Source organism: Triturus cristatus, chromosome 8 (genome assembly GCF_964204655.1).
Source record: "Triturus cristatus chromosome 8, aTriCri1.1, whole genome shotgun sequence".
Lineage (NCBI taxonomy): Eukaryota > Metazoa > Chordata > Amphibia > Caudata > Salamandridae > Triturus > Triturus cristatus.
This window is the reverse complement of record NC_140591.1, coordinates 1,219,702,452-1,219,710,596: the sequence shown is the minus strand read 5'-3', so window position 1 is coordinate 1,219,710,596 and position 8,145 is coordinate 1,219,702,452.

The following is an 8,145-nucleotide window of genomic DNA, read 5'->3' as shown; positions in this document are numbered from 1 at the left end:
TGCAGAACAATGTCATACATTCACCCCAGTGCAGAGATCTGGGCCTAAATCCATCGTTTTTTTGCTCACCATGCCATTCCAGTTTGAACCCAGCCATATGCAAATCAGTCTTGACCCTGTGCCCCATGGGAACAGTCCAGCTCCAAACTGCCAAGCCAGGTCCTCCCTGGACTGGAAACAAGCATCCTAGGACCGGTTTCGGGCTTTCAGCCTTCGTCATTCAGGATAGCTTGATTCCAGTGGCATGGAGAGCACGGGACTCACGTCTGAGCATACCCTTCCCACTCGGGGTGACAAATGCAAAAACAACAATTGATGGACAGAATGCAGAACAATGTCATACATTCACCCCAGTACAGAGATCTGGGCCTAAATCACAGGGCACGACTTGCGAAGGTCTCAGACTAGACAGAGCACATGCACCCACAGCGTATCTGAGAGTCTTCTCTGGAAACTTTTGTGTTCCTGTGTTTCCAAACAGGGAGCCAGCTCACCTCGGGCCCTTGGGGATAGTTACTTCAGGACACAGCAAAGTCATTCAGGCAGGGGGGCACAGCACACAACAAAGTCCCTACAGCCTTTCCTTAGTTGAAACAGCAAACTGCAGGCCAGCCCCAGATCACACAGCAAGAGCTGTCCTATCCAACAGTATCTTCAGTTTCTTCTTCCTTGGCAAAGGTTCCTCTTGATCCACGAAGTAGCTCAAGTCTTGTTCACACTTGATCAAGCCATTCTTCAAAGTTCAGGGCTTCAGCTCGCATTATTATACTCCTCAATGGCTTTGAAGTCTTTGTGTTACAGGGGGCACTGACCCCTGTTCAAACCAGTTCTGGAGGCCTCCCTACCAGTTGCAAAAAAAACAATTGATGGACAGAACAATGTCATACATTCACCCCAGTACAGAGATCTGGGCCTAAATCCATTGTTTTTTTGCTCACCATGCCATTTCAGTTTGGACCCAGCCGTATGCAAATCAGTTTTGACCCTGCGCCCAATGGGAACGGTCCAGCCCGAATTGCCAGGCCAGGTCCTCCCTGGACTGGAAACTAGCATCCTAGGACCGGTTTCGGGCTTTCAGCCCTCATCAGCCAGGATAGCTTGACTACACTGACACCTTCTTCCTCTGATTAGTGGGGGTCTAGATTCTCAATCACTCAGCAGGTGATGGGACAATTGTTTCATAGCACCAGCCCAGGCCTCTTCACCTCTAGGCCTACTCCTACCCCTACACACTCCAGATGCAGGTCAGCCTATGCTGTCTCACCTCCTCCCCTGGATCAACACATTCCCCAGATCCTATCGCTTTCAAATCCAGCCAGTCAATCCACAACCAGGCAGAGACACACAGAAATGTTTAAAGCACAAAAAACCCAGCCACTTCTGAAAGAGTGGCTTACAGACACATAATGCAAAAAACATCTTTATAAAAAGATGTGTTATTGCAGGGTGAGTTCAGGCATCTTAAACTTCACCTTTCCATCTTAAGCCTTTGGGAAGATAGGCTGGCAAACACATTACACAGCCTTTCCATTCTATTCTAATGGGCAAGATGGCCTTTCAGCAGTGAAAACGAAATGGAGATTATTTCACTGCTAGGACATGGTACACACCTTGGTACATGTCCCACCGTTCACATGCACTGGACCCTGTCCAGTGGGTACCCTAGACCTACCATACGGGTTCCTGATGTGTGTGGAAAGGGAAGGGCAGGGTCTGGTAAGTGCGTGCACTTACCAGAGCAACATGGCAGTTTAGGAAACTGCGTGCATAATGGACAGCCAATCTCCATTACACTTCACAGAGGGAGCACTGTTTAGCAGTGGCAAAGTGTGCAAAGCATCTAAGTTGGCAACACCATATCCATCACAGTACCAAAAATAGAGGAGGTGGAGGCAAAAAGTCTGGGGTAATCATGCCAAGAAATCCCAGGCCTAACAGGGGTCATAAAAAAAAGCTTAAACAGCACAATGTGGATATTGCGTGCTTGCAGGAGACGCTTTATTATGCAGAGGCTACAAGGCTGGCCAGAGAAAGGAGGGGTTTGGTTTACTCTGCCAATTACTCAACTTTTTCATGGGGTTTGCTCATATGGTTTGAGCCTGAGGTTCCCTTTCCCCTTTCCTGCATCGAGGCAGATATGGAGGGTCGTTACCTGCTCCTGCAGGGTAAACTCAATGGGGTGGAGGTCACCATTGTCTATACATATGGGTACAACATTGATGATGAGCCCTTTTATCCAAAGGTGCAGGGTCTCCTCTTGCCTGCTTTAGACTCCCAAGTACAGTGGGTGGGGGACTACAACTGTATACTGGATGGTGTCCTTGATCTGCACCCTCCCATGTCCTAACACTAAGCCTAGGGTGACTTCCTCACTTTGGGAGGTTACAGCTCAATTGGGGCTTTGCGATATTTGGAGGGCTTTCCTTCCCACCTCGAGGGAATATACATGTTATTCCCTAAAACTCGGTACCTTCAGCAGACCTGATTACATCTTACTTCCTGTTTTACTCGACTCCAGGGTTCTCACAGTGATGCATGTGTCCCACTATTTATCAACTCATGCTCCTGTCTGCTAAGAGATTGAGTGGAGAAGTGGTGCTTGGTCGCCATTAACCTGGAGGTTTACTCCGGAGGTCTTGCAAGATGCTGTGGGAAGAGAGACATTTGCGGGTGCAGTGTCTGTTTTTTTTTTTTTAGATTAACTGATCCTCTACTCACACTTGGTCGACAGAGTGGGAGGCAATGAAGGCTGTGATCTGTGGGTGTTGTATATGCCTCTCTTGGTGGTTTCGGTGTTCTTTCCAGGCCAAGATCATTCAGAAGGAGGACGAACTGGTGTCTATTCAACGGCTTCCCCCGGATGATATGAAGAGGCGGGAAAGAAAGGTGCCAGCTCAGGGGCAGGTTGCGGTTGTGAGGGTAAGGCAGAGAAATATACTCTGAAATGTTATCATCAGCTTCTCCCTAAGGAGGGCAACAGCTCTGGTCGGTTTTTGTCCTGAAGCCTTAGGCAGGAGACTGCTCACCTCCCCATACTCCACCTAAGTCCTCTCAGGGGCGGGAAGTTTACATACACAGGGGCATAGTAAACGTCCTTAAGTCTCACTTGGAGCAGGTGTATCATAATCCGCGACCACCTGACCTAGAGTGAATTGCTGCTTTCTTGGCTGCCCTCCCGCTTCCAGGGCTGAGTCTGGCTGTTGTTCAAGATCTGAACGCAGATCTCACCTTGGAAAAAATACAAATGGCACTTGGCCACCAGCCTAGGGGGAAAGCACCGGGGAGTGATGGTTTCCCCACCGTATTTTGTCAGGCTTTTGCCCCCATTCTTACACAACGATTGCTGGAGGTTGCTGGAGGTATACTTGGAGGCCGGGGTATCTGGGGTGCTCCCTCTATCCATTCCGGAGTGCTGCATCTCTATGATGTTTAAGGCTTATTCTGATGGATCGGATCCATCCGCCTATCAACTACCTACAGTAATCAATATGGATACGAAAGTTCTCTGTAAGGCACTGGCCATCCTTTTGTTTCTGGTGATTTTGCAATTAGTTCATGAAAACCAATGTGGTTTCATACCCGTAATACCACTATGAACTTATGGCAGCTAATGCATGTACTCCACCAAGTGGAAGATAGGGACGAGGAACTGGCGGTTGTCTCCATCGATATTGCCAAAGCTTTCGACACGGTCGACTGGCACTACCTTATGGGGGTGTTGAAGGCGATGGGGTTTGGTAAGCACTTTTGCACATGGGTGTGTCTCTTGTGAATGGGTCCCACAGCTAGGGCGCGAGTGGGTGGGTTATTCTCAGATCCATGGGTGGTGGGTAGGGGCACTCATCAAGGTTGTCATTGTCACCCATCCTTTTCATTATAGCTTTGGAGCCCCTGGCCATTCATATCCAACAGGTCATGTCTGGATGCGGGATCAGAGTGGGGTCCAGTAATCATCTGGTGTCCCTATACGAGGACGACACCCTTTTCTATCTTTCGGCCCCTAGGCGGTCCCTTCCTTTCCGATTGCACAATCTGATTTTTTAGGAAGCCTTTAGGGTCTTAGTATTAATCAGATGATATTGCTAGTGTTTCCTCTGGGGTCTTTGGTTGCCCGTACTCTGGACACATTGCCGGATTTGCCCCTGCTTCGTGAGACTGATCACTTCCGATACCTAGGGGTTATGGTGGCACATATGTCACAGAAACGCTTGCAGTATAATATCGGAAGGGCCACTGAGGGCCTTCCATCCTGTGTCCAATTCTGAAATTCCCTTCCCCTCTCCCCCATTGGCTCGGTGGCTTTTTCCAAATGGGAGCTTCTACCGCAATGTCTATACTCTATCCAAAACTCAATTGACACTCTTCTCCACGGTGTGTATGTTTTTGATAGCAGGTGTCGGGATGTGGCTCCAGTACCGTACCTTATTAGACATATGGCCTCCTTATGGAAAGAGCTGTCAGAGTGATACTGGTGAAAGCTTCTTTTGCCAGGGACTTCATTTATTGGGATTTACCAGCTTCTGGGTCCAATCAGAGTCTGTGGATATGTCTGCCTGGCAGGAGGGTGGTTGTGAGACAGTGGGAGACGTATCTCCCAGTGAGGAATTTCTTACGTTTGAAACGGCATGGCACTGGTTCCATGTAGGGACCAGGAAATGTTTACAATATGCCAGAATAGCAGCTATAATCAAGGATCTATGGCCTTCCTTCTCTCGGCCGCCATGCACATCACTTACTTTTCAGGGGCTGTGAGTTTTGGGAGGGGCCTCCACTTGGTCTCCCTCTCATGCAGTGACATGACAGTAGATCAATTGCACTTCCCATTCCCACCCGGGCGGCTTCATTGGTGATCTGAGGATACAGCATGAGGATACGCAGTGGGCAAGAATGTGTGCATTGGTGAAGTTTATATCAGCAATGGGAGATTTAAACGTATACACTTTCATTTTCTCCACCAAATGTACGTGACACTCATGCTTTTACATAAAATGGAACCCAGTAAGCCACTTAGTTGTCCCAGATGCCAGGCCCCCGTGCCCTCTTTTGCGCACTTAGCATGGAATTGCCCAGCAGTACAACATTCTGATTAACTGTGGTGGAGTGTGCAAAAGCTGTGGTGAACATGGCTGTTACTGCAGACCCTGTCATTTGCCTGTTGGGGGACATCTGTTGGCAAAAAGGCCGGAAAATGGAGTTTAAGTTTTTGCACTTGTTGCTGCTACTGGCTAAATGACGAGTAGCGATTACCTGGATGGGTCAGATTGGCCCCAGTGTGGAGCAATGGATGGCGGATGTGGTGAGTGGGCAGCAGCTGAGGAGGTGCGACTGAGGCAATCAGACGAGATGATAAGATAGAGGATGACTTTAGGATGTGGGCAGAACTCCTGGCTAATTTTGTAGACCCTGGGGGCACTCGAGTGCACAATGGAAGATGGAGATTCTAACAAGGCAGATGATGGCTGGATTATCAATTTTTTATGAAAGAGCTGGATTTGGGTGTAATGGCCATACCTCTCTGTGACATGGTTGGGGATGGCTATTATTCGAGCAACTGTTTTTGTTCCTTTTGACAAATCATTAAATATAATATGTCTTCCAATTATCCATTCATTAAATGTAGACAATCCCGGGGGAAAACATTGTTCTATTACTTCGCCTAAAGGATTTCAAGTTCTACCCATATTGACTGTGCTTTCTACAAGACTTTGCTGCAAATGAAAGTGCATGCCACATAGAAGCAAAGCAGACCCCCAACTTCGGCTACAGCATAGTAATGCAGTAACACTTAAGCCATGCATGAGAGCTGCTCCAAAATGCATTTTTGTATTGCCCCTGTGAAATATTTAAAAAAGGCAACACTCCCAATAAAATCATCAGAGCAAACCCAAACGAAAACTGAGCCATGTTTAGAGTTGCCTTGATATGCCCTGCTATTTTTATGTGACCGAACTTGGTTTCATTATGTATAATGTTTAAAAACATCAGTTGGTTTGAATTAGGGCAAGGAAGGCCAAGTGTTTCCTTATGGTTCTTTTTGGCACTCCTGCATAGCCAAAATTTTAACAGGAGAGAGAACTCTTGTGCCACTTTTATATCTGTACCAGTGAAACAGGTGATGCACCTTTGTGCTTCATTTTGTGTCACAGCCTTTTTGATTTATTGTCTGCTGCCTTAAAAAGTGATGGATGTAATGTTTGTATTAATCTCAGCCACTGGTGACTAGGCGCGGGTGGAGATCTCCGCTCCGCCCACGGAGTGTGCAGAGATTTGCCTACTCCGCATTCCGCAGAGAACGCGTAGTAGGCAAACCTCCACACACTCCGCAGTGGAGCGGAGTTGGCCCGCCGCCCACCTTTTCACCCCATTAAGATATAAGTTACCAGTAATTTAAAAAAACTAAAAACCACTTACCTCTTTACCGCGGCATCCCCGGGCTGCCCTCCTCCTTTCCTCGCAATACGGGTACTGCTTGAGAAAACAGCGCATGCGCGCATGCCTGCGCATGCGCATTTCTTGTGGAGTTCCACGGAGTTTGTTTCCAACTCCGTGGCCCTCCACGTAGCCCCGCTACACACACTTCGGCCAGGGTTACTGGCGACTTCTCAGGCCTCACCCCAGCCCATTGTTATTTTGGACACCATGCATTCTCAGTGTCCACCATGCCATATGTAAATCAGTCTTGACTCTGCTCCAATGGGAACAGTCTGCCCAGAACTGCCAGGTCAGGTCCTCCCTGAACCAGATCCCAAGCAACCAAGGACTCTTTCGCCCTGATTAGGGACATTATCAGCTTGGTTCTGTTGTGTACGGGATTCACACCTGTGCACACTGATGTATACAAAAAGTGATGGATGAAATGCCTATCTAATTTCAGCCACTGGTAATTACTTGGGGCTGCATCCCATTCCATAATTAACTGTCACACCATGCCACCTCAGACCAAGCCATATGCAAATTTGCCTTGACCCTGCTCCAATTGGAATAGTGCAACCGAATTGCCAGGCCAGATCCTCCCTGAAATGGAACACCGGAACATAGGACCGGTTTCACCCTGATTAGGGTTCATTAGCCCGTGAGAGAGGCATTAACAATGGTGAGAAGGGGTTGGCAGAGTATCCACAATATGGGGTTTGATGAAAGAAGATGGTAAGACCTCATCTTCATAAGAAGTGGTTTTGATGGAGATGAGTACGTCAGTGAGATCTGTGAGAGGTATGGCTTTGAAGGATGACCAATGATTGATTCTACGAGAAGGGGTGGGCATAAGTGAAGAAGCAGACTTGATGTTGTTGTGGTGCTATCAGATCTTGTGTATTTTTTCACTGAGGAAGTGGTTGATGGCATTGCACTTTTCTATTTAATGAGGAGTATGAGGGTCTGACAGGGGGCTGATGTAGTTCTTGTTTGTGCTAAATATATTAGGAGAACAAAGTCCAACCTGGTATCATTTACAAAAGGGAGAAAGCAATTATTTATTCAGAAAAATTTGAACCATGCACTAAGCAAAAACAGTTCATTAATGGGCATCTACCACCAGGAATCCATGCAGGCTTCATTTCCTCACCCTCCCAGATTCATGCTGGCTTACCTATCAGGCAGCCACTGGAGGTGCTTTCACTTCCAGCTGCAAAGATCCTTGGTGGCAGCTGCCTATTAGCAAATTATTATTGTAGTGTATATGGCGTGATTCAAGATTTGTTGAACAATTTCTGCCACAGTGTTGGGCTAGTCAACACCCACTTTGGGATTCCTTTTTCAGGCTGCATCCCAAAAACAACTCCACTCCTCTGAGCTCACGGATTTTGCCTCCCCCACCTTAGGATTTAACCTGGTGCTCAATTCATTCTATCCATCTGATGAGCACCCTGTGACTTCTGAATTCGTAGAAATGCTGTCAACATCCACAGGCGCAAATACACTTTTCCAACCACAAAACATCTACAATACCCTGGAGTAAGACTATTTTATTATCAGAAGAGATTGCTTTTATTTTTTATTTGTTTTTACTTTATCTACAGCCGTCTGTATCGGGCTATATTGTTACATCACTAGCACCTTGTGATCAAATTCACTTTTATGCACTAATGAGATAGTCTATGTTTGAACAGAACAGAAAAAAGTTGCTTGCCTTGTTGAATACTGTTA